At 38.0% G+C, this 24,814-nt stretch overlaps 1 protein-coding gene across 20 annotated transcripts in view; it reads right to left on the bottom strand.

The window, feature by feature from the left end:
* Positions 1-24,814, bottom strand: part of ptprk (protein tyrosine phosphatase receptor type K) — a 220,138-nt gene that overhangs the window by 62,639 nt on the left and 132,685 nt on the right. The window lies entirely within an intron of this gene.

The following is a 24,814-nucleotide window of genomic DNA, read 5'->3' as shown; positions in this document are numbered from 1 at the left end:
AATACAAGACGAAACAACAGAAACTGAATAAGGCACAATAATCATTTAACCTCGATTATCTTGTTTTTTAATAATCGTTTGAAATGAAACGATCAAAATAATCGAAAAAATTAAAAAATTGCAAAGCCCTAACAGCTATTAGACATCTTCAATGATATTCTTGCTAGTTGTGCAGTCAATATCAAGATTGTTAAAAATCTGTATCTATGTAAAGCGTTCCTGTGTGACTAAGAATGAAGTTCAGACATCAGATGGGTCTCACTCATGCTACCATGAGAACATGCGAGGAACCAATCATCTGTAACATCTGAGTCTGATCTCACCCTAACCTTTTAATATCACACCGATGTTCCACTTAAATCAAGCTTACAGCAGATTTTATCACCAGCCTTCACACTTTCAGCTCATGGTTTGGATTCTGTATTTATTTAGTAGAGGACCATCATCCGTGCACACGAGTTCCATATAATCTGTCAGCGAATCATCCTCTCATCTCCTCAATCGGCGTGTAAACACCTGTAATGATCTCAAAGCCTTCAAACCACAATGACTCAGGGGATGAATACATAACCAACCAACACCATCTGCCAGTCCAATCGACCCATCAGAAACGCTGGTCTGATCGTCACACCTGCTGCTGGACACCACTCCGCTTCTCAGATGTTTCAACAGAGAACTCAATAATGTCTCAAACCCTGCTAAGGTTTGCCAAAAGATACCAAAAGTCAAGCAATTTTTTTTTTAAAGTTGAATGTTTTTATGTTTTTGTTAAATGTTGTTTGATATGCATTCCACATTCATTTCAGTTCTAAGGGGGCATGCCCACCAAGGCGTTTACTTCGGCGGCCGACGTATGTTTTCAATTGATTCCTATGGAAGCACCGCAGGTTTCAAAAACGTCAGGACTTTGGGTGAAACGCTAAGGGTTGCATTTCTTAAAAGCATCGTTGGCCAACTACTGTCGTAAGTTTACGTTGTTACTGACGAAGTTCAAGGATTTGGTGTTTCCCGAAACCATAGTTCAAACAAACATTTGCAAGCTGCATCGCAAACTTGTGTGCTTTGAAAGACAGCCCTTCACCTGTCGTTAGATGCATCATTCCTTGTTGTTATAATATGTAGACTTACGTTGATCATGCTTTTAAAACAAAATAAGCAAAAAACATGTAGTACAGTCTATATACATCATTCTAAATATAGAATTTTTAAAGTTTGTAAAAAGAATATTTTACAGTTGTTCATGAAACATATTCTTCAGAAACGACCCGTGCATGGACTATATATCTCAATACTACTGTATTGCTAAAAACAACATCCAGCGTTCTTCCAAACTTAAATAGACGAAAGGAACAGGGTGTCGTATATTGCTGGTCTACTGGTTAAGCTGCCCAGCGAGCAATAGCCATAATTTCATCATCTAGGTTAACTGTAGACTCAATTTAGTCCGGCTATGAGTAACCCACTTCAACACTCTTATAATGGCTGGGTTATTTTTGACCCATAATGGGAAAATATTGGACAGAACACACCGCTGGGTTAAAATTGACCCAATGCTGGGTTATTATTACACCATTGTTGCATAACATCAACCCAACATTGGGTCATTTTAAACCCAGCGGTGTGTTCTGTCCAATATTTACTAGGGTTGGGCGATGTCCCCAAAATTGGCAGTTGACGATGGTTATGTAAACCACCGCGATGGACGATGATATCGTTAGGCGGGGGAGTAGGATTTTAATTTTTCGTTACTATATAATTATTATTCGTTATTTTACTTTATTACTTCCACTTAAGAAGACTTGTGCACTTTTTATTTTAATATAGATTTTTACATAAATACTATTTTGTACTTAAAAGCTATAATTTTTTATTTTACGAACCCAATGACTCCTCCGCGCTTTCCAATAGGTTGCACGTAAATATCTGTGCATATGTGCCACCAGTACTCCGTCAGAGCGGGTCTTCAGCACCGTGGGGAGCAGCCAGCACTTCCATCCGTAGCTTATTAAAACTAGACAAAGTGACCAAGTTGGTATTTTTCGCCAGAAACATCGAAATTGAAACATGGTCTGTGTATGTAAATCCCGCGTATCGGTCGGAGTGTTGTGCCCGTTTTCTCGTTCTTGACGTTCGCTGAATTCTGGGTTTATATCTTAAACTGCCGCTTCAGTGCAGTATAGAGCTATGTAACAATGAGCACGATCTCCCGAGACACTACAATAGTCTACTAATAAATTATTAATATGGGTTTTTTTCTTGTACAAAATTAAATATTTTAAGTTAAATGTACAACATGTAAAAAGACAAGATTCTAGCAATGTCAAGATCAAATGCCTGACAGGATATTTTCACAGACTAACACACGTCACGTCTCAGGCATAGATAGACTACAGTATTTAAAATAGCATATATGCATTGGTTATATTTTCAATTTAATTTATAGAGCAATTCCCGCAAAGATTTTAGGTTAACTATAGTCTATAAAAGAGAGTTAGTGTATGTCGATTCGCAGCCGAGTGGGGTGGGGGCGTGGCCATCGGCACAACCCTAATATTTACCCATTATGGGTCAAAAATAACCCAGCCACTTTTAGAGTGAAGCCAAAATAAACTTAATTTGGTAACATGTCTTTTCTACCACAAAAACTTGTGAGATGTCTGATATCATGTAAGCAAACCCTACTGAAAAGACCAGCTTGACCAGCTTAAAGGTGGCCAAAACCCCACTAAAACCAGCATGTTACACCAGCTTAACCAGCTAAAATTAAGCTGGGAGACTACTGTAGCTAAAACAAGTCAATCAGCTTTGACTGGTTTTAGCTGGTCTCCCAGCTTCATTTAAGCTTTTTTTTAGCTGGTCAAGCTGGTCTACTTTCATCTTAAACTGGCTAAGACCAGCCAAACAACTCAGCCAAGCTTCCAGCTTGGTTTAAGCTGGTGTCCAGCTAAAAAGTATCCAAACCCTTTCTAAAACCAGCCTGCTACATCTGCTTAGGCTGGTTTAAGCTGGTCTCTCCAGTAGGGAAGTCAACAGTGATTACAAGGTGTTTGGTTTCATTTATAGATTTTTTTAATTTCATTTATTTGTGGTCGATGGCAACCCACATTATGCCTTGTTTTAGTCTAGACATCTGGGCTGTGTTTGTACTGCTATTAGGGCTTCACAATTATAGGAAAAATCATTATCCCGATTATTTAACACAATTAGTCACCGGGATGCAGCTGATTCACTCACGCTGATCATGACGCGCCGGATTTATAATACAAGACGAAACAACAGAAACTGAATAAGGCACAATAATCATTTAACCTCGATTATCTTGTTTTTTAATAATCGTTTGAAATGAAACGATCAAAATAATCGAAAAAATTAAAAAATTGCAAAGCCCTAACAGCTATTAGACATCTTCAATGATATTCTTGCTAGTTGTGCAGTCAATATCAAGATTGTTAAAAATCTGTATCTATGTAAAGCGTTCCTGTGTGACTAAGAATGAAGTTCAGACATCAGATGGGTCTCACTCATGCTACCATGAGAACATGCGAGGAACCAATCATCTGTAACATCTGAGTCTGATCTCACCCTAACCTTTTAATATCACACCGATGTTCCACTTAAATCAAGCTTACAGCAGATTTTATCACCAGCCTTCACACTTTCAGCTCATGGTTTGGATTCTGTATTTATTTAGTAGAGGACCATCATCCGTGCACACGAGTTCCATATAATCTGTCAGCGAATCATCCTCTCATCTCCTCAATCGGCGTGTAAACACCTGTAATGATCTCAAAGCCTTCAAACCACAATGACTCAGGGGATGAATACATAACCAACCAACACCATCTGCCAGTCCAATCGACCCATCAGAAACGCTGGTCTGATCGTCACACCTGCTGCTGGACACCACTCCGCTTCTCAGATGTTTCAACAGAGAACTCAATAATGTCTCAAACCCTGCTAAGGTTTGCCAAAAGATACCAAAAGTCAAGCAATTTTTTTTTAAAGTTGAATGTTTTTATGTTTTTGTTAAATGTTGTTTGATATGCATTCCACATTCATTTCAGTTCTAAGGGGGCATGCCCACCAAGGCGTTTACTTCGGCGGCCGACGTATGTTTTCAATTGATTCCTATGGAAGCACCGCAGGTTTCAAAAACGTCAGGACTTTGGGTGAAACGCTAAGGGTTGCATTTCTTAAAAGCATCGTTGGCCAACTACTGTCGTAAGTTTACGTTGTTACTGACGAAGTTCAAGGATTTGGTGTTTCCCGAAACCATAGTTCAAACAAACATTTGCAAGCTGCATCGCAAACTTGTGTGCTTTGAAAGACAGCCCTTCACCTGTCGTTAGATGCATCATTCCTTGTTGTTATAATATGTAGACTTACGTTGATCATGCTTTTAAAACAAAATAAGCAAAAAACATGTAGTACAGTCTATATACATCATTCTAAATATAGAATTTTTAAAGTTTGTAAACAGAATTAAAGCTCTGCATTTGAAAACTGCGCATGTGCGCAGTCCTACAAGCTTTAAGACCCTGGGGAATCCCTGAGGGAGTGACATAAGAGGAAACTTGTGCATGAATTGAATTTCTTGAAAATAAGAAGAGGACTAAATCATGTTAACAAAATCAGTCTTCCAATGCAATATATGTTATTTACAGCAATAATGTAACATTAAATCGATTTGCACATATTAATTAGTACTTCACCTCCCACGTGACATCATCAACTATGTTGTTAAACCAACATGGTTCAAACGACGAATGTGCGACAAAGTTACTGTGCTTTTGGGAAACACTCATGACAAGGTAGTTAGTTTTTCCAACTATGCATCGTACTATGTTGGTTCAGCAGCGAGTTACGTCGTTGTTCTGGAAACGCACCCCAGCTCATCAATGACACTTTTTACTCTGTCATCCAATCAAAGTGGAGGAGGGCGGAACAAATATCACAACAAACAACTGGCAAAACAACGACTGATGAACAAAGCAGAAGTATCATATCATACTGCACATTTACATTTAACTCTTTCACCGCCAGCGTTTTAAAAAAAAGTTGCCAGCCAGCGCCAGCGTTTTTCATGATTTTCACCAAAGTTTAATGCCTTCCAGAAAATGTTCTTCTTTAAATATATAAACATACAATATACCAAATGAAAGAACAGACCCTCTGCTTTAATTCAAACAAAAAAACCGTTTCATCCTACCTTTAGTGGTTCTTTTGCAATCAGCTTTTGAATATGGGTAGGTTTTTGCAAAAACACCATATTTTGTGCAAAAAGCAGAGATAATTCAATTTTTATGACAGACTTTTCATAAAGATCCGATTCAGAGCGATCTTTAAAACAGACACGGACATGCAGCAGCTTGCCATAGGGCAATACTTCCGGTTTTAAAAAGTTGCGGAAGGGCGCCACCTGGTGGATAATAGCGGTATTGCGGAAAGACGGAAAATCTCGTCATTGGCGGGGAAGCGTTTTCTCTTAATTGACGAGATATCTCGTCAATGGCGGGGAAAGAGTTAAAATAACGAGTATGTGTGCACAAAACGTGAATGTAAATGGACCCTTACACTGTTCTGTATGTCAACAAAGATAAATATATGGCTGGGTATATGACGGCATAACTTTATATTTGTGTGAACTAGCATTATGAGCTATAAATGAGCAAAATCTGAGCAATAACTGAATGCTCTGAGAAAGGGGGGTTACAAAGAGAAGCCAAATACATATTGCCACAGTATAAAATCCTAATGACTTAAAAACTCTCTAATGCTATTCTCTTAAAGCAGCTTGCTCTTGAATATCATTTCTGCGTCTCTGTGGCTTTCTCTCCATCTGTCTGCCTCTCGTCTGTCGGACTATCAGAGTGTGAAGAGCCAGATTAGTTTAAGCTTTTTCCATCATCATATGTTTTCTACTGTCAGGCCGAAAATCTCCCTCCCGCTAGGAATCACACAAGGCCCTTATGTGTTACCAGGCAACCAGGAACAGCCCATAATCTTTGTTTTTACAAATAAACATGGAAAATAGGAAGATTAGGGAAGTATCCTGACACAAACACACGGGACATCTCAAACATGAGATCAACATTTACTTCAGTCCTCTGACAGATGACACATCCACAAACTTTCAATCAATGTCAAGACGTCAAAGTCAACACACGTTGGCATATGTGGTTTAATGCATTTTTTACTATTCATAATCCCCTAACCTACCCCAGTCATCACAAAAATTTAAAAGTACTATTTAGTATGGTATGTTCAACCAACGACGTTATTACATAAACAGAAATCTGTGATAACCATGCCGTTGTGCACATGTGTTAACTAGCCACTGATGCTCGAATGGCATTAAGCATGAATAAATAAATAAAAATGTCTGACTTATAGATGTCTCTGAATATTTTACAAGAGCAGCAAACTAAAAGCTATAAGCAAACATTCATTAAACCCGATGATTAATTTCCTCCAGACTGATCAAAAGAGGGCAGTTTGTTTAATGTTGATTTAATCCTGAGAGACCTGAAATATTTTATTCAATGCAGTAAATGTAAAATAGATCTGCACAGGTGTGAGACATACACACACAACCCTCAGTCGATTATGTTTCACCTCTTATCCCTGCGCTGACAAGCACTAATAAATCACTTCTTCAGTCGCGGCGGACACCAGAAAGGAAGGCGGGGGGATGATAATCATAAAAAAACGAGCGTGTCGTTTCCTCTGTGCCTCCCTGAGGGGAAAAAACTAATTCACACTGTTCCCGTGAGGAAAATGAAACGGCGAACGTGTCATGACAGCATCGTATCAATTACCCATAAAGCAACGGGGCAATCTCACAACCCCACAACTATCGGCACCACATAAAAATTTTCAATTAAGCGTCTCTTCCGAACCTCCATCTGAACATGTGCATAACTTTACCCATAGTTTTTTTTTATTCTGAATTGGGTGCAATTGAAAACACGTCCTGACGTAGACACACAGAAAGAGAGAGAGATAGAGAGAGCTGCATTACTATCAAAAAAGGAAAGAAGATAACGAAAAACAGATGGAGATATTGTTGAGACAGAGCGATAAATTCATTACAAAATGTATCGCTCATCTATGAGCTGTCATCTGCGCACTGTTTGCATATTTCATGATTAATTTTGTGTAGTCTCCAGAAATGGCAGAGCAAAAGTACTTTGAGTATGGTGTGCGTTACTCTTGCATTATGCACTATATTACCATAGAAATTCAATAGCTGTGTTTCAAAACTTCGTAAAGCATCGTAAAACCTAATCGAGCTAGAAAGCATTTTAGGACATCTCAGATATTCTCCGTACACAATAAAATGCAGAAAACAACATTGCTGCCTTCTACGATACCTCGTTTCATGCTAGATAGCACCAAAAATGTTGATGAATATATAGAGGACAGATTTTTAATAAATATATACTTTGTCTGTTTAATCTTAAGCATGCATTTGTACGAGCCAGCCCTGTATCTTTTATTTGAGCTAAAGAGGAAACATTTATATAAAAACTGTCCGAGATTTGACTTAAAAGGGCTTTGATAGCAGCACATCTGTTAATGTGAAGTCTCCTCTGCACTTCGTGTAAGGAGAGATGTTAAGGAGGTATACAGATCAGTCATTTATTATCGTTTCTATTAACTTAAGATGCTGCTGTGAAAGGAGGCCGTAGACAGCCAAGACAGTTTACTAGGTTTAGGAAGAGAGTTTATATGTGAAAAGAGTCATTCAGCATTTAATGGCTTTTCTTCACACAACATGAGCAGAGCTCATAACATTAACTTGTGGAAATAAAGCATTGGATGTAAGCAGGGCTGTGAAGTCTCAGTATAATGAGCTAAGAAGAGCGTTAAAGGTTGGAAAGCTCTTATTCACGCATTAGTGCCTTCACAGTGAGCCGTGTGAAGATGATGGGAGGAAATTAACCACTCGCACACTTATATACAAACATACACACAGAGTTAATGGGAAACTTTAACCATGTCACATTCTGACTGGTCTCTCATTAGCTGTTTATATACCCACATATATACTCTCTCTCTCTCTTCTGGGAGAAACATTTTATGTTTTTGTGCAAACCGGTGGCAACATTTCATCATATTTCTGTTCTTGCTCCGTAAAATGCGCATTGGGGCTATATAGATATATATGTCAGGCGAGAGATTATTCTTCATTATTTTTAAACAGAAACTGTACTGTAGAGTTCCCTGTAGCTCAACTGGTGTTAGCAACAGTTAGCAGTGGGTTCAATTTCATGGGAACACACATATGGAGGTTTTTTTATTGTGTGGCACGACACGGTTCGCTCGGTTTGCTTTTTCACTGCAGTTTTGAGCCGCTTCAAAGTGGGTGGGATTATAGACTTATCGCCACATCTACAGCCGTAACATCATCGTAAATGCGATACAAACACAAGAGCAATGGAGTGACAATTCTCTCAGGGATCTGCAGCTTTACATGACACATTTTAGTATTGGTATGAGTCGCCTGAAACCACAATCGAGGTGGTACTGAAAAAGTACCAGGTACTGTACACAGTGGAAACCCCCCATACAGGGCTGAACTATGCAATGAAAACACCAATACTCATACCAAATGTATAGCTTGAATGCACTGTAAGGCCCTGTCCCAAATGGCGCACTTCATGTGGACTTTCAGTCTCGTGGACTTAAATTGCGCGTGCTCGCTTAGTCTACGGCTGCGTCCGAAACCGCATACTGTATAGTAGGTACTGAATTAGATGAAGTACCTACTTACTTGGCGTTAAAACAGTAGGTACTGTATAGTATGAATCCGGGTAGTATGAATGAGATTCGGACGTACTTCATCCGCCATGTTGCTACATCACGTGACATACGTCGTCATCACGTCATGTCATTTCAGCGCGAAAACAGCCGCGTGCCTCTTCTTCTTCGTTGGATAACTCCTCGTCCGGGGCATCATGGGATAGTGAAGCGTCCATCGTATGCACACTGCAAAATCAAACCGGAAGTAGTAGGTCATCCGGGTACTTTTTGCATACTGTTTTTCGAATACTATGTATTCGGACATACTACTTGCCTCGCCTACTGCTTTTCGCTTACTATATAGTATGTAGTAGGCGGTTTCGGACGCAGCATACGAGTCCGTAGGGTGTCCCATCTGTCATTTTTATGCTTTAAAGTGTGCTCATTAGCGCCCCCTTGATGCGGTCTCCAGCAGCAGGCTTCGCGCACTTTACCAACCCAGAAGTCCTAGCGAAAGAGCAATCAGACCATTCCGACGACGGAAGGGAGGAGTTCACACTGACGGGCAACTTCCCTTCCTATTTCCGGCGTGACGCTCGAGTCTGTCCCAAAACACGACTCCTTGCACCCACGTGTGGACTCTGAGGAGGACCACAAGTCCGGAGTGTGCCATTTGGGACAGGGCCTGCGTTGCTCTTATTAATAAAAGCATAAGCCAAATGTGTAAATGTAAATTTTACCATTAAAAAAAATATTAATTACTTTTAATAAACCATAGGTATATTGGTTTATAGACCTGAAACAGATCTTGCCACAATATAAAAACGGTTTTAGCAACTTATCTGGTGCTAGAAAAAACACAGGTTCAATTCCTAAAGATGAGAATACACTTTAAACAGTTAAAATTTTAGCAATTTCAACTTGAAAATGTCTATCTTTTGTCGTGATGAGTTAGCCTGATGTTGTCATACTTAATTCTAGTCTGATACCGCTCGATTGGGCTGTGATTATGGGGCGTTTCAACCGAACCAGGACAAAAAATGCCTCTGCACTCAAATGGATAGACCTACAACCAATCAGAGCAACCGAGTGTGTGAGGTATGTTGAAATGGCGTCTCACCTCTTTTGCAGCTTGACCTGAACTGCTAGTTATTTCGCTACAATGAGACTAACATTATGATTGTACTAAGTCTGAGTTAGCAAACGTACAGACACCTACTATGTTTACAACATTTCATTCATATCACAACATTTTTATTTACTAAGTCATACAGTCAGACTATCTCTTACCATTTGTAAGTATAGTGAACTTCATCCATGGGCTTCCGAAAAGGAGCTGGCAACGACTGCTAGTTATATATACGTTGTCGTGCACGCCGAGCCAGCTGATAAATGAAACTTTTGACGAATCCCATAGGAGGGACGGCAAAAACATCTTTACGATCAACAAATGCCTTGATCGCGTTTCTATGTTCTTCTTTTTAAATCAATGCGCTGTCGATATCTTCTAGAACAGGCTCGATGGCATAATATTCACATTTCCAGCGACAGCCGTCTTTGTTGTAAACAGATTCAACACAAGCTCTTTGGTGACGTGGTTGATTACGTTACTGTTGATCATCTGTCCATCATCGTATAGTCATCGTATCAAGAACAGTTTTTGTTCGAGCATAGTACACTGTCAGAAAAAAGGTACAAAGTTGTTCCTTTTTCTGTCGCTGGGGTGGTACCCTAAAAGGTACCTTTTTGTACCTTTATGGGTATAAAACACATTGAAATGTTGTACCTTATGGGGTACAATATTATACTCTAAGGACCAATTGTGTACCTTAAGGAACAGTTTTGTACCAGTTCAATTTTAGGGGTACAAAACAGTTAACTGTATCTTTAAAGGTACAAAATAGATCCTTAAGGAACAGTAATGTACCCCAAAAGGTACATTTTATTATGTTTATATACCTGTAAAGGTACAAAAACGGTACCTTGGGGTACTACCCCAGCGACAAAAAAGGACAGTTTTGTAACTTTTTTTCTGACAGTGTAGCACCACTACGGAGCGACTCCAGACCGAACTTCCCGTCCTGAAATGTTGTGGGCGGAGCTAAATTCGTCTGGCACCCAGGCTAGCGATGAGTTGCTGTAACTTAATAAATAAAGTTAAAATAACTTAAGCTAATTCAAATTGATTTTAGAAATTACAACTAGCAACCCCTCACTAGTAAAATAATATTTTATTTAAAATAATAATAAAGTATACGGTCTCATGTGTGTCGCTATGTTTCTCCATAATGCTTCATTGTTTTGTGTAAAAAAGCCCCTATGATGTTGCTATAAAGAACGTTATTTTATATATTCAAAAAACACATTCTTTTTCACATACCGTACGTTATCGTTAGTCCTCTATGGCCCGCATTTCTAAAAGCATCAATTTTGTACAAAGCTCATAGTTCTGAAAGCCGCAATGTGCTCAGTTTTGCCAGCTATCCAGTGCGTTGCTGAATACCTCAAGCGTCTGGCAGAAATGTGACGCTTCTTGCTATATTTCGAAGATCGGCTTTCAAAAGATATTAATATTGTCTTTACTACATCAATACAAGCCCGAATCTGATCCAGAAAATGCAGATGACCAAGCTGATCGATCAACTTTACCAGCGCGGCTTGAGCAGAAGGTAACAGAATAGTAAGGTAAGGATAAACATTCAAACGTTTTGAGATCGTAGAAACCACCAACAACAAGCGCTAAACTGCACTGCACAAAACTTAGTCAGTAGTAAATTCTTTAAATATGAAAACATAGACTACTTACAGGCTGTGAGTTAGATGTGGAGGGAATTATGATAACTGTTGCCTACAATCCGTGAGTTTGTTGTAGTACAAGAAAAGAGATTTAAGTTGGAGACGATAACTCGCGTCATCGTTTACTTTGGAATTTGTACCTTTTGCATATCATTAACACACACTTACACACCAAAGGAAATGTAAAATCGGATAATAGGGGCTCTTCAATAAAAACTTATCAGCACTGTGTAAATCTACATTAGATATCAGACAGATTTAACTCTACACTAGAAATAAATGAACTTTAGTTGAAACGCTGTGCATTCATTTAGCACTGATAGCAAAACTATCAAGCTTTTCTCAAATCCATGGCTTTGGCACTTCAGATTTTTCTTTCTCCATGAGAGTCACATCATTGTGATGAAGACTCGACTACTGTAGCAGCAGGAATGATATGTGCCGCTTATTAGCTTTTCTCTGATGGAGTAATATTTGGTCAGGACCCCTTTTTCATGTCATGTTTTATTCATTGGGTCGGGATGCGCGTGTGGTCTGGTTCTGGATTATGCTGGGATTTTATTGTGCAGGGAGATTGAAATTACTTCAGCATGTGGAAATGGGAATTGTGCTTTATGTGTTTTTATGCCTGAGGAAAGCACTGTCGAGACACGCAATAGAGATGAAAGACCGGTTAAAGGTACGGCGGACCGGGTAACGGCACTCGAGCAGCGTGTTCATCCAACCGGCTTCTTAGAAATTCAAATGAGGCCTGCTGAGGACCTGATAAAACCTCAGAGCCAACACACACCTTAACCCTTCCACTCACACAGGATTATGGGTAATAAGGCCAGGAAATAAATGCTATTATACAAACACAAACTAACCTCAGCATACAAAGGCAACGTGAGTCAAACACAGTTACAAGACGACACAGAAAGACAACAGAGCGACATGCGTGGACTGTGCAAAAGTCAAATATAAATATATGTGGAAAAAGACAGAGCTATTTTAAATGAGAGTTTATCACGCAGAGAGAATCTAAAATGAAGTTCATCCACATGTTGATTTGAGTTTTATTCTGTATAACTAAAAAGTGTGAAATATTGTTGGGAAACACACAGCGCTGTTTGTAATTCATGAGAAGTGTTTCCTCACACAGCAAGAAAAATTCAATTTTCCAGTGGCCTATGTGAAGTCCATATACAGTATTACTGTCCTGTATTGTTTCTGTCATCTTGAAAAACAAGTTATCTTTGGCAAAACAACTTCTTTAAAAAAAAAACGTTCAGACAAAATATCAGTATCAGTAATGTACTGATTCTACAATATTCTGATGATTTATTTTGTAATAATTGTCTTTTTTTGCCATATCGCCCCGATACCGAGTAATATAAGTATAAAGTATAAATAATAAAGGAGCTGTTAACCAGACAGGGTTTAGATTAATTCAGGACTAGGCCTTAGTTCTATTAAGACATTTAAGCAGGTTTTTACAAACAATCCTCACAAAAAACTATACTGGTATTCATTTAGATTTGTCAGTGCCAGATGTTTTTAAATTAAGGCACCTCATGCATTTTAAAAACATTTTTTTAGTCTGGGGTGTGCTTACACTATCCCCCCCCCAAAAACAGGCATTGCAGAGGTGGGGTCGAGTGTGGTTCATTTGGGTTCAGGCATAAAACACGTAGTGTGAGTGTGTGCTTCTGGGGGAATAAGGAGGGGTGACAATCGCGCTCAGGCACGTTTTGGTTTGGTATATATGAGTATGCCCTAAGATAAGCCCTGTCTGGAAAAGTATAAAAATAAACCAAGAGGAAACAACTGAAGAAATTAGGGATGGGCACGAGTACTCGATTGCTCGAGTACTCGAACGTGGCATCGATGATCGATCACGAAAACGATGATCATGTGGGTTTATTTATTTATTTATTGTGGATATGGCGGCATTTGGATGTCTGGTTAGCATTACAAGCGCATGTGGTAGTAAAGACTGGGTCTGGAGATGCGTGTTTGACGTCGTGTCAAGCTACGCAGACCGACGTATGACATCAGTAACATTACCATGCGTGATTCAAAAACAAACAGATTCCGCGCGACCGCACCGCAGAAACCCGCCGATCCGCGCAATGCGCGGCAGCCCGCCGATCCACTGAAGCCAGCCACACCTCACATCACTGAGGCACTATGGTTTAAAAGGATGTCGTGATTTTCGGAAATACAGTCAGTCAGGTGCAAAATGTACAGCGCCGTCAAAAGTTCAATGGGTTATCATCTCATATTTAAACATCAAATGTCAAGAGATACCAGAGAGCCATACGAGCATTACCATTACATCTTGACTGAGGTAAGAGGACGACACGACACAGCTAAACGCGCATGATAGCAAAACACTTAAAGCTGCTTAATGTTATGAAGCTTGAGCTTTGACTGGACGTGTTTAAAAGTGCGCTGTTTTTGATGCACATCCACAAAGTGAGTTAAACTTTCTTTTTTTTTTTTTAGATAACTTAGTTGAAACCTTAGTTGCAGATAGATGCACGTTGCATATTCATGTTGTATAAAGGCTTAATATTATGCAGAGTGCGTCAAATAGAAAGGGCTTCGGTTTGTGTTTGTTAACCCTTTAGTTTCACTTCATCACGCAGCTTTTCCTGTTAGAGGTTTCTGTTAAAAAACATTTGATTTAATTAGGAATCTAGTATGTGTTCATTGTTCTGTCGGAGTTTTTTATTCAAAATATTTTCATTTTCACCATGACGTGTACACCCGCCCCTTTGATTGCCCCGCCCCCAGTTAATCGAGTACTCGTTCTTCAGACCTATGGATTAATCGAAATGAAAAAAATGACATAAATGCACATCCCTAGAAGAAATAGAAAAGGATATGTATATATAAATAAGAAAAGTATTAAAAAATATAAAAAAACGCATTATAAAAAATAAAAGGGATTAGTGGCACTTAGCCTTCACGTGGCAGTCCTGTTTTAACAAATTTTACAGTACCACACAGTTCTAATCAATTTATTCTTTATTGAATTAAAAAAGATAGTTATGAACCATAGACAAAACAATATGAGAAAGGAGAAATATGCAATTACTTAAGGAACATTTTACTAATTTTTCGCATAAATATGCTTGTAACCAATTTCGTTAATATATAATTTCTTATCACTTATCTATCATGCAAATATGCTAATTAGAATATTTGGCAAAAATTCTGTATTTCTGGTATTCCTGGAAGTAATAGTCATTTTAAGGACCTGACGGCCCCTATTTTGAAAATGGGGCCTTTCTTGAAGTCAAACTTAGGTCAACTTTTAGGGGCGGTTTAGCAGACAGGGCTTATCCTAGTCCCAGACTAAAATGCAAGTTTGAAAACATTTAAAAACACCTCTCCTGTTTAATTTTAACATATTTCATTAACATTGTTTTGTCTTAAGATGCTCGCATGTGTTTTCTGTAATGTATCTTTGTAAAAACTTCTTAAATGACCTAATATTAATACGGCCTAGTTCTGGATTAACCTAAACCCTGTCCGGGAAACCGCCCATTAGTATGTTTTTAAGTACATCTCACACTACTGAAACCATTGAGAAACCTTTTGTTAGATTTTTTTGGGATCAAGCCATATTTGCAGCGCACTAGAAGGGTTTGGTTGTAGAAGCAGCAGATTTCCTTCAGCAAGAACACAAACCCAAATGTACTTAAAACTAGGGCTGTCATTCGATAAAAATATTTAATCTAGATTAATCGCATGATTGTCATGAACTCGTGATTAATCGCAACTTAATCGCACATTCTTAACTGTTCTAAATTTACCTCAATGTAACACTTTTTAAGTTTTTCTAAAACTCCATGGGCGTAGAAAATATGGATGCTTTATGCAAATGTATGTTTATTATTAGTGAAAGGTTCAGCAAAGGAAATTTTAAGAAAAATCCAGTTAAAGATTTTTAAGGTTTAAAAACAAAATCAAAGCATCCATACCTTAAAATCACTGGTAAAACTAATAGATTTAGCAAACACAAAGTCAAAAACATCTATATATGTTCAACTTTTTTAAAATTCTCTGACAGTAACACATGTAGTGTTAAGAGTGTTTCACAGCAGACACACAATCATAAAAGTAAAGGTGTGTTTGTTTCCACTACACAACACACACCCTCACTCACTGGAGCTGATCAATGTCCTTAAAGATTTAATCAATCATAATAAAGCACACAGGCTAATGGCTTTAATGACCTCTTAAAATCTCCTATCAACTGAATGTTAAAATGAAGGTTATTATAGTTACAGACTCACAGAAATCATTACTGGAGCGATGGGAGGTGAAATACAATGACAAACATCAGAGTAAAACACAAAAGCAGCATTAACTTATCCTGAGCTAAAGACTGAGAAGTTTTAAAATGAGATTGATGGTGGTTGAAGAGGTCAGACGTATTGACTCACCTATACCAGTGGACAAACATTTAACACACAATCCATCAAATCATTCTGACTGAATGAACAAACAGACAGACAGATGGATGGACAGTTTGACAAACAGAAATACAGAAAGACACACAGGCAGACATAAACACAGACAGGCAGACAGGCATATACAGACGGACACACACACAATGCATGCACGCACGCACAGATTATTTTTCTTTATAAGAAATGTCAAATCAAAACATCATTCCTGATGAAATGTGTTTGTTATGTTGATATTGTTTCTTCAGTACAGATAATTCACATTCATTTCCTTATGATATTCAAGTGTCACATAAAGACCAGTTCACTAGTGATTTGTCCATCACATAATGGTCAAAAACAAATCTATCAAATAACAAATCATGTTTTATATTAAACACTTCTGTATAACCTCTCAAATTTTATAACCTCTCCAATCTATATAAAATAACTCATAAAAGCAACAATCACACATCACGCACATCAAGTGTTGTGTGTGTGTGTGTGTGTGTGTGTGTGTGTGTGTGTGTGTGTGTGTGTGTGTGTGTGTGTGCGTGCGTGCATGTGTTTTATAAAAAAAAAAAAAAAAAGATTTTCTCTCAGACTGGTAAATTATAAAAACAACTCTAAATAAAAAGAAATGAGACAGACAGAACACATCATATTCTGATAATCACACACAAATTTCCTCCTTTCATTAACCTTAATAAGAGTCTTAAATCTGACAGTATTTCCCTGATCAGCCTACAGCTATACTGAAGATTTATTGTTGTTCAAGCAGTGAAACAACAGAAATCTGGTAACTGATGTGTGTTGGGTTCCCGCTACGTCAGCAGTAACAATCAAAAATATTTTAAGAACAAGCGGGCGCCCGATGTCCCTTTAGCTTTCCCTATCTCTGTCCTGACATGTGATAGAAAGATGAAGGCCGTCTCCAGCCGCACAGCAATTCTATCTAATCTACTGCCTATTATACGTCATTCTGAGATTGATACAGTTCCAAAACCAGTTACTGTTAAGTTAGCACTTCTGAACATCCGTTCACTAAAGAACAAATCCTTTTTAGTTAATGATCTTATCACCACTAACAACCTGGACTTTATGTTTCTAAATGAAACTTGGTTAGATGACAGCTGCAGCGCTACAGTCCTCAATGAATCAGCCCCACCCAACTTTACCTTTATAAATGTCTGTAGAGCTGTTAGAAGGGGTGGAGGAATAGCTGCTTTATTCAAAGATGCCTTTCAATGCAAGCAAGTGTTACTTGGTGATTACCAGTCTTTTGAATATTTGTGTATTGCTCTAAAAGGTACACCACGCATTCTGTTTACAATTATTTATAGACCTCCCAAATACACCTCAGCATTTGTTGATGAATTCACAGAACTTTTATCAACAATTTCCTCTGAATTTGATTATTTTGTTATTGCTGGAGATTTCAATATTCATATAGACAATTCAGAAAACAATACTGCGATTGAACTGTTAAATGTTTTAAACACTTTTGATCTGACCCAGCACGTGCAAGGTCCTACACACAATCGGGGACACACTCTTGATCTGCTCATTAGCAAGGGTCTAAACATTTCATCCACTGTAATCAAGGATGAAGCGCTATCTGACCATTTCTGTGTTTACTTTGATTTATTGATCTGTCCTGCCACTGATGCTAGATCTGTCTATATCAAAAAAAGGTTCATAAATGAGAACACCAGTGAGGTATTTATGAATGCTATGTCAATGTTGCCAAACATATCCGCAGACTCTGTTGATGTTCTCCTTGAAAACTTTAACATAAAAGTTAAAGATGCTATTGATGGTATAGCTCCAGTTAAGGTCAGGGTGATCACTGGCAGACGTAGAGCACCCTGGAGAAACACAACAGCAGTACTGCACATGAAAAGAACTTGCAGAAAAGCTGAACGTATGTGGCGGAAAACAAAACTTGAAGTACATTATAGCATCTATAAGGACAGTCTTCGTGCTTTCAATGTAGAACTAGGCACAGCTAGACAGACCTTCTTCTCCAACATTATAAATAACAACATAAACCACACTCGCACTCTTTTTGCTACTGTAGAGAGACTAACAAACCCCCCAAATCAAGTTCCTAGTGAAATGCTCTCTGACAACAAATGCAATGAGTTTGCTAAGTTTTTCTCTGAGAAGATCAGTAATATCAGAATGGCAATCAATACGACCTCAAATTGTACTGTGGTCAGTCAGATATCATTGCAACAACCTCAGAAATTAGCCATTCTCTCAGAATTTGACATATTTGATATAAAAACCTTGGAAGAAACAGTACAACATCTTAAAGCATCAACTTGCAGCCTTGACACTCTCCCCACATCTTTTCTCAAAAAGGTGCTTAACTGCTTAGAAACTGACCTCTTAAAAATAGTAAACACCTCTCTGATCACAGGCACTTTTCCAGAGTCATTAAAAACAGCAGTTGTAAAGCCTCTCCTAAAAAAGAGTAACCTAGACAAAACCATACTTAGCAACTACAGACCTATCTCAAATCTTCCGTTTATAAGCAAGATCGTTGAAAAGGTTGTTTTCAATCAGCTGAACAAATTCTTAAACTCAAATGGCTATCTGGACAACTTTCAATCTGGTTTCCGTCAGCATCACAGCACAGAGACAGTGCTCATAAAGATAATAAATGATATTCGCTTAAACTCTGATTCAGGTAAAATATCAGTGCTGGTGCTACTAGATCTTAGTGCTGCCTTTGACACAGTAGATCACATCATACTCTTACATAGACTGGAAAACTGGGTAGGGCTCTCTGGGATGGTTCTCAAATGGTTTAAAACATACCTACAAGGAAGAGGTTACTATGTGAACATAGGTAACCATAAATCTGAGTGGACATCCATGACATGTGGAGTCCCACAGGGTTCAATTCTTGCACCGCTTCTGTTTAATTTGTATATGCTCCCACTTGGTCAAATAATGAAAAAGAACCAAATTGCTTACCACAGCTATGCAGATGACACCCAGATATACTTAGCCCTGTCACCCAATGACTACAGCCCCATTGACTCTCTATGTAAATGCATTGATGAAATTAACTGTTGGATGCGTCAAAACTTCCTCCAGTTAAACAAAGACAAAACCGAAGTCATTGTATTTGGAAATAAAGATGAAACTCTCAAAGTTAACACATACCTTGACTCTAGGGGTCTAAAGACACAAAATAAAGTCAGAAATCTTGGTGTAATTTTAGAGTCTGACCTTAATTTCAGTAGTCACGTGAAAGCGATAAGCAAATCAGCTTACTACCATCTCAGAAATATTGCCAGAATTAGATGTTTTGTCTCAAGACAGGACTTAGAGAAACTTGTTCATGCTTTCATCACCAGCAGGGTGGATTACTGCAATGGACTCCTTACGGGGATCCCCAAAAAGACCATTAGACAGCTGCAGCTCATACAGAACGCTGCTGCCAGAATTCTGACCAGAACCAAAAAATCTGAGCACATCACTCCAGTCCTCAGGTCCTTACACTGGCTTCCTGTTACATTTAGAATAGATTTTAAAGTATTGTTACTCGTTTATAAATCACTTCATGGCTTAGGACCCAAATACATGACAGATATGCTAACTGAATATAAACCTAACAGATTACTCAGATCATTAGGATCCGGTCAGTTAGAAATACCAAGGGTTCACTCAAAACAAGGTGCGTCAGCATTTAGCTTTTATGCCACCTCTAGCTGGAATCAACTTCCAGAAGAGATCAGATGTGCTTCAACAGTAAACACTTTTAAATCTAGATTAAAAACACATCTGTTTAACTCTGCATTTACTGAATGAGCACTGTGCTGCTTCACACTGACTGCACCTTTAACTCAAGTCACTTTTACTCCTGTTTTATTCTTTTTAACATTTTAAACTGTTTTATTAAAATCACATTTATTTTCTTTAATTGTTATTTTAAATTCTCATGTATCTTTGTCTTTATTGTGATCTTATCGTGTAAATCTTATTTCTACTTTTTCTTTTTCTTTTTTATATATTGTTTTCTCATTTCTGTGTAAAGCACTTTGAATGACCTCTGTGTATGAAATGTGCTATACAAATAAACTTGCCTTGCCTTGCCTTGCCTTGCCTAAAGTGTCAGTTATAGTCGTGCGTATGGCGATAAACCGGAATATATATGATAAATTGGTAGAAATTTGTCAACCGGTAGAGATTTGGGTTTTTGAGATCAAGGTTACACACCTACATCACGTTCCTGTGCAGGTGGTCACAAAACGTAACATTTGAACACGTATTTAAGCAATGCCGTTTTAAAACAAGTGATTTTGAGCAATTGAAACACAAACAACAGTGCTATGCGCAAGCTGTTTGTGTGTGAGAAATCGCGCAAGTCGTGCATACGCTGCTTATTAAGCTCGTGAGCATTTTGCTGCTTAATTGGCCTTAACTACATATATGCGTCAACATTCTCGTCTTTGGAAGTATCCTCATAACCATGACCATTAAGGTCTTAAGAGAAAGAAAACTGCGTAACAGTATATTAAATACGAACTTTGGTCTTAAAGGGGAAGTTACCTCATTTTGTTTCTGTCTGTCACTCATGTTTATCAAACAGCATTGAGAGAAAATCTCACTATTCTTGACTAAATCACTTTTCTACCTCCTCTAGAGTTAAACATTTGATTTTTACAGTTTTGGACCACTTTTAGCATAGCTTAGCGTAATCTATTGAATCTGATTAGACCATTAGCATTGTACTCAAAAATAACCAAAGAGTTTCGATATTTTTCTTATTAAAAACTTGACTCTTCTGTAGTTACATGGTGTACTGAGACCAACGGAAAACTAAAAGTTGTGATTTTCTAGGCAGATATGGTTAGGAACGATACTCTCATTCTGGCATAATAATCAAGGACTTTGCTGCTGTAACATGGCTGCAGGAGGCGCAATGATATTATGCAGGAGCCGAAAATAGTCCCCTGCTATTGAAAGTAACCAAGGGGACTATTTTCAGGCACTAGGGGAGCTAAAAAAAGGGGCATATTTTAAAAAGTGGAGTGTCCCTTTAAATATTTTAATACCTTTTTAAAAGATAAAAAACTTTACCGTGATACATATCGTTATCATGATAAAAATGATGAAATTAATTCTATCGTAATAGAAGATTTTGGTCATATCGTCCATCCCTAGCCGTGAGTAGGCTGTGCGTAGCCTCAACAAAGTTTAACAACGTGTCCGTTCTATGCGGACCAGAAGGGCTGTGATTGGTCCACTAGAACCCCTTTCAAAATCTTTCTTCATACACATTTTCGCTTGTGAAGGTAAGAACATAGATGGGCCAAGTTGAGGAGTGATTTAACTCAAACTGCAAACAAAAGTTGCTGTCTATTTACCTCCATCAAATTATACACAACAGACTGTTTCTTCTTCTTCGTTTGTGTGTTTACTGGCCAAGCTGCTTCTTCTTTGGCTGGTGCACTGCTACTGTGGGTTACACCTAAAAACCGACCTGTAGCCTACGCCGTGGAGGCTTCGCCGTAGGACCTACGCACAACTATAATGAGTCCTTAACTCTTAATGTAAAATTTATTCAAACATTATATTGTACTTTATAAAGGTTGTTTTATATGTTAAATAATTCAAAGCTTCACCATTAGAGCTATTGAAAGTTCATGAGCTTTTTTCATGTAAAACGGACTTCATATTCAGAAAAACATCTCCAAGACATGTTATTTATAATTGCGCACTCTATATCTATAAATAAGCACTCGAGCATATGTCTAAACAAAACCAAACGAAAGTCTGTTTTATATAGAATGATGGAATCACGAGTGTCTGATTCAATGTATTTACATGCATCACCACCATACAAACCGCAGAAGACATACTGTATTTCATCTGCTCCGGGTGTCTTCACTTATCATCATGAAGAATGACAAAAAAAAACTAAACACAGCACATGCTGAAAATCACAACATGAGCTCATAACAAACCAAATAAAAGTCTCAAGTCTGTTGGGTTACCAGATAAAATACAAATGAAACAGAAAAGCGCTCTAGCCTTTATGAAGTTTAAACGGCACATTTCACTGTCTGTAAACTCTTAATATTTTATTGTGGATGGCTGAATGTTTTATCTAGTGAAAATATGCAATATGTTCTTGTAGGCAGAGCATATAAAACAGCACAGATGGTAATATGTGTGCCAGTTTTATTTAGTCTCCTGTAACAACAACAATTTAACCAGGATTTATCCAAACTCCCAGGTTGGGTTTGTATGAAAACAAACAGCAATGCTTTAACAGACGAGACGATTAATAAAACACATACTGCATACAGAGCTGTGCATTAATAAAACATCAAACTACTCTCTAAAGGACTTCACTTAACATCCTTTTCACTTTCAGTAAGATTAAGAGGGTTGCGCTTACTAAAAAGAAGTCTTTATTAATTATAACATGGACAATAACTGTCCCTGAATCAGCAACATGAGCACCAACTTGACCGCAACAAAAGTAGTGCAGAACGAATCTGACGCATTAAGTAAGGGATAATGTAGAGGCAGCCGGTAGTTATTGGGAAATAAGCCCCGACAGTGTGATCAGGACCCGACATTTTATTGGCATATTTGTTTTAAATTAACATTTTTATCCTTCCGCGAAACTTTGCACAGATGCATAAAATGATCGTAATACCTTATTAAGATCCTCTGCTTCATACTTGTCTGTCTCCATTTTTTTTGAGAAGTTTTAATGCCCATTCTGTATTTTTTTGTGTGTTGGCTTCGTAGCTGTCATGCTCTATTTTGTCAAGTTCAGTCTCAGTAAGCTCTCTGTGTCTTGTCGTGGTTGTCGAGTGTTTGTCACAAGATGGCGCCAAACAGACAGTAATCTTTATTGATCTTTATTGGCGCGGAGCGATTTTACTCGTGCAAGTAGTCCGGCTATGCGTTATTATTTTGGAGCGGTTATTATTTGAAAAGAACGAACCTGCAAATGTCTCAACTGACCAATCAGAATCAAGCATTCCAGAGAGCCGTGTAATAAAGCTCCAATAACACACACCGTTCACTTTTAGCATAGCTTAGCATAATCCATTGAATCTGATTAGACCATTAGCATCACGCTAAAAAATAACCAAAAAAAAAACTTTCTGAAACTTGCAGGAAAGAGGAGGCATGAAGCCCAGAAATACTCCGCCACACGCTTAATAGCTTTCTTGACACTTTGCATTTGTTTAGCATAAGGATTACAAATCTTTAACTGTGTTTATAAGTCAGAATGCATGAAATAGCATTAAACCCCCCTTTAAAAAAAATTACGTTTACAAAGATTTTTCGATAAAGGACTTCACTTAAGAACTCAAGGTGGTCTTTACTAGAGCTAGTAAAGACCACCGATTGACATTAGCACATGAATGGATTAACATCAATCTCTTTGTGTTCCCTGCATATAAGCAGAGATGATGCTGAATGTTTAGTGTACTTAGCCGGAGGACTTCACCTTGACGGACGATGACAATTAGTGATTAGATTCATCCAATCTCACATTCTGCCACATAGGCAGAAAAAAACAGAAGCGGATGCTTCCTGAAATGGCCTACATGCCGATGTAGTTTAATTGAAAATTGTCCTGCTAAATTGAGCATGGACAGAGCGTGGGCCATCGGAGAGACAACGTTCAGCACATTCAGCATTATAACCGCACACACACACTCCTTTACTTCATGTTAATTACAACACCATCTCTCTCACTCTCTCTCTTTCATCGCCGTAAGCTACCGCAGACTCTTATAACCTCATACTGCGAGCAAAGTCAAACTGCACAAACTATATAACCTGATAAACTCACACCTGCGCACATACAGACACTAGAGAGCACCGAGAAAAACAACAAACCTAAAAGACAAATCAAACATCACTAAAGGCTACTTCAGTGCACTTTTGTTACTTATAACAGCTTACATAAAGCAGGTCAGAGCAGATACTGAATTATAATTCAGTAAGCATACATTGCTCTGTAGTGCTTTATGTAAAGTGTAATAAGAGTGGGCCACAAAGTAAAGCTTTTTGGCTTTGGCTTTAGCATTTAAAAATATTTAAGTTAGATGAATTATTTATACACAAGTCATCAGTATTCATCTCTATTTGTTTGTGGGACCTTCTGTTATTGTACAATTACACCCAAAGTTACAGGAGTGCAAACGTCACAACTTACCCCATAGGTGGAGTTCACTGTAATAAAATGAGGGTTTGTTGTAACACCTATTATTTAAATGAAAATAATTCAATTCTGTCTATATACTAAAGATGGATATTGTTTATATATCTGCATATAATAGATAGATATCCACACATTCATCCATCCATAATCCTTCATCTTTTGAGAGGGCTGCACAATTAAAAGAAAAAAATCATAAATGTGAGAAATTTCCCTTGATATTGTATTAACAGTTATCATTTTAATTAATAGTCTTACATTGTTTTAATTTCATTATCATACCCATATCTAACCACACTCTAAAAAAAAAAGGTTCCTTGAGGTTCTATATAGAAGCATGGGGTTCTTTACTTGGCCAATAGAACCTTTTACCAAAAAAAGGGTTCCATATAGAGCCCTTGGAGGGCAAAGAACCCATTTTATTAAAATGGTTCTATAATTCACGTTTGTGACTGAAGTGTAAACTAAAGATTACACAATAATTACAGACCTACAGAACTCATTTACAAACCTTACACAACTCATTCACAAACCTTTTTGTGTCAATAGGCTGTGGTCAAATAAAGAGAGAGTCAACAAATAGGCTATTCATATTTATTGTATGATTTATTTCCTGTGAGCTTTT

This window comes from Paramisgurnus dabryanus, chromosome 12, assembly GCF_030506205.2.
Source record: "Paramisgurnus dabryanus chromosome 12, PD_genome_1.1, whole genome shotgun sequence".
Lineage (NCBI taxonomy): Eukaryota > Metazoa > Chordata > Actinopteri > Cypriniformes > Cobitidae > Paramisgurnus > Paramisgurnus dabryanus.
Note: the sequence above shows the minus strand (reverse complement) of the source record. Positions and strands in the feature narration are given on the sequence as shown.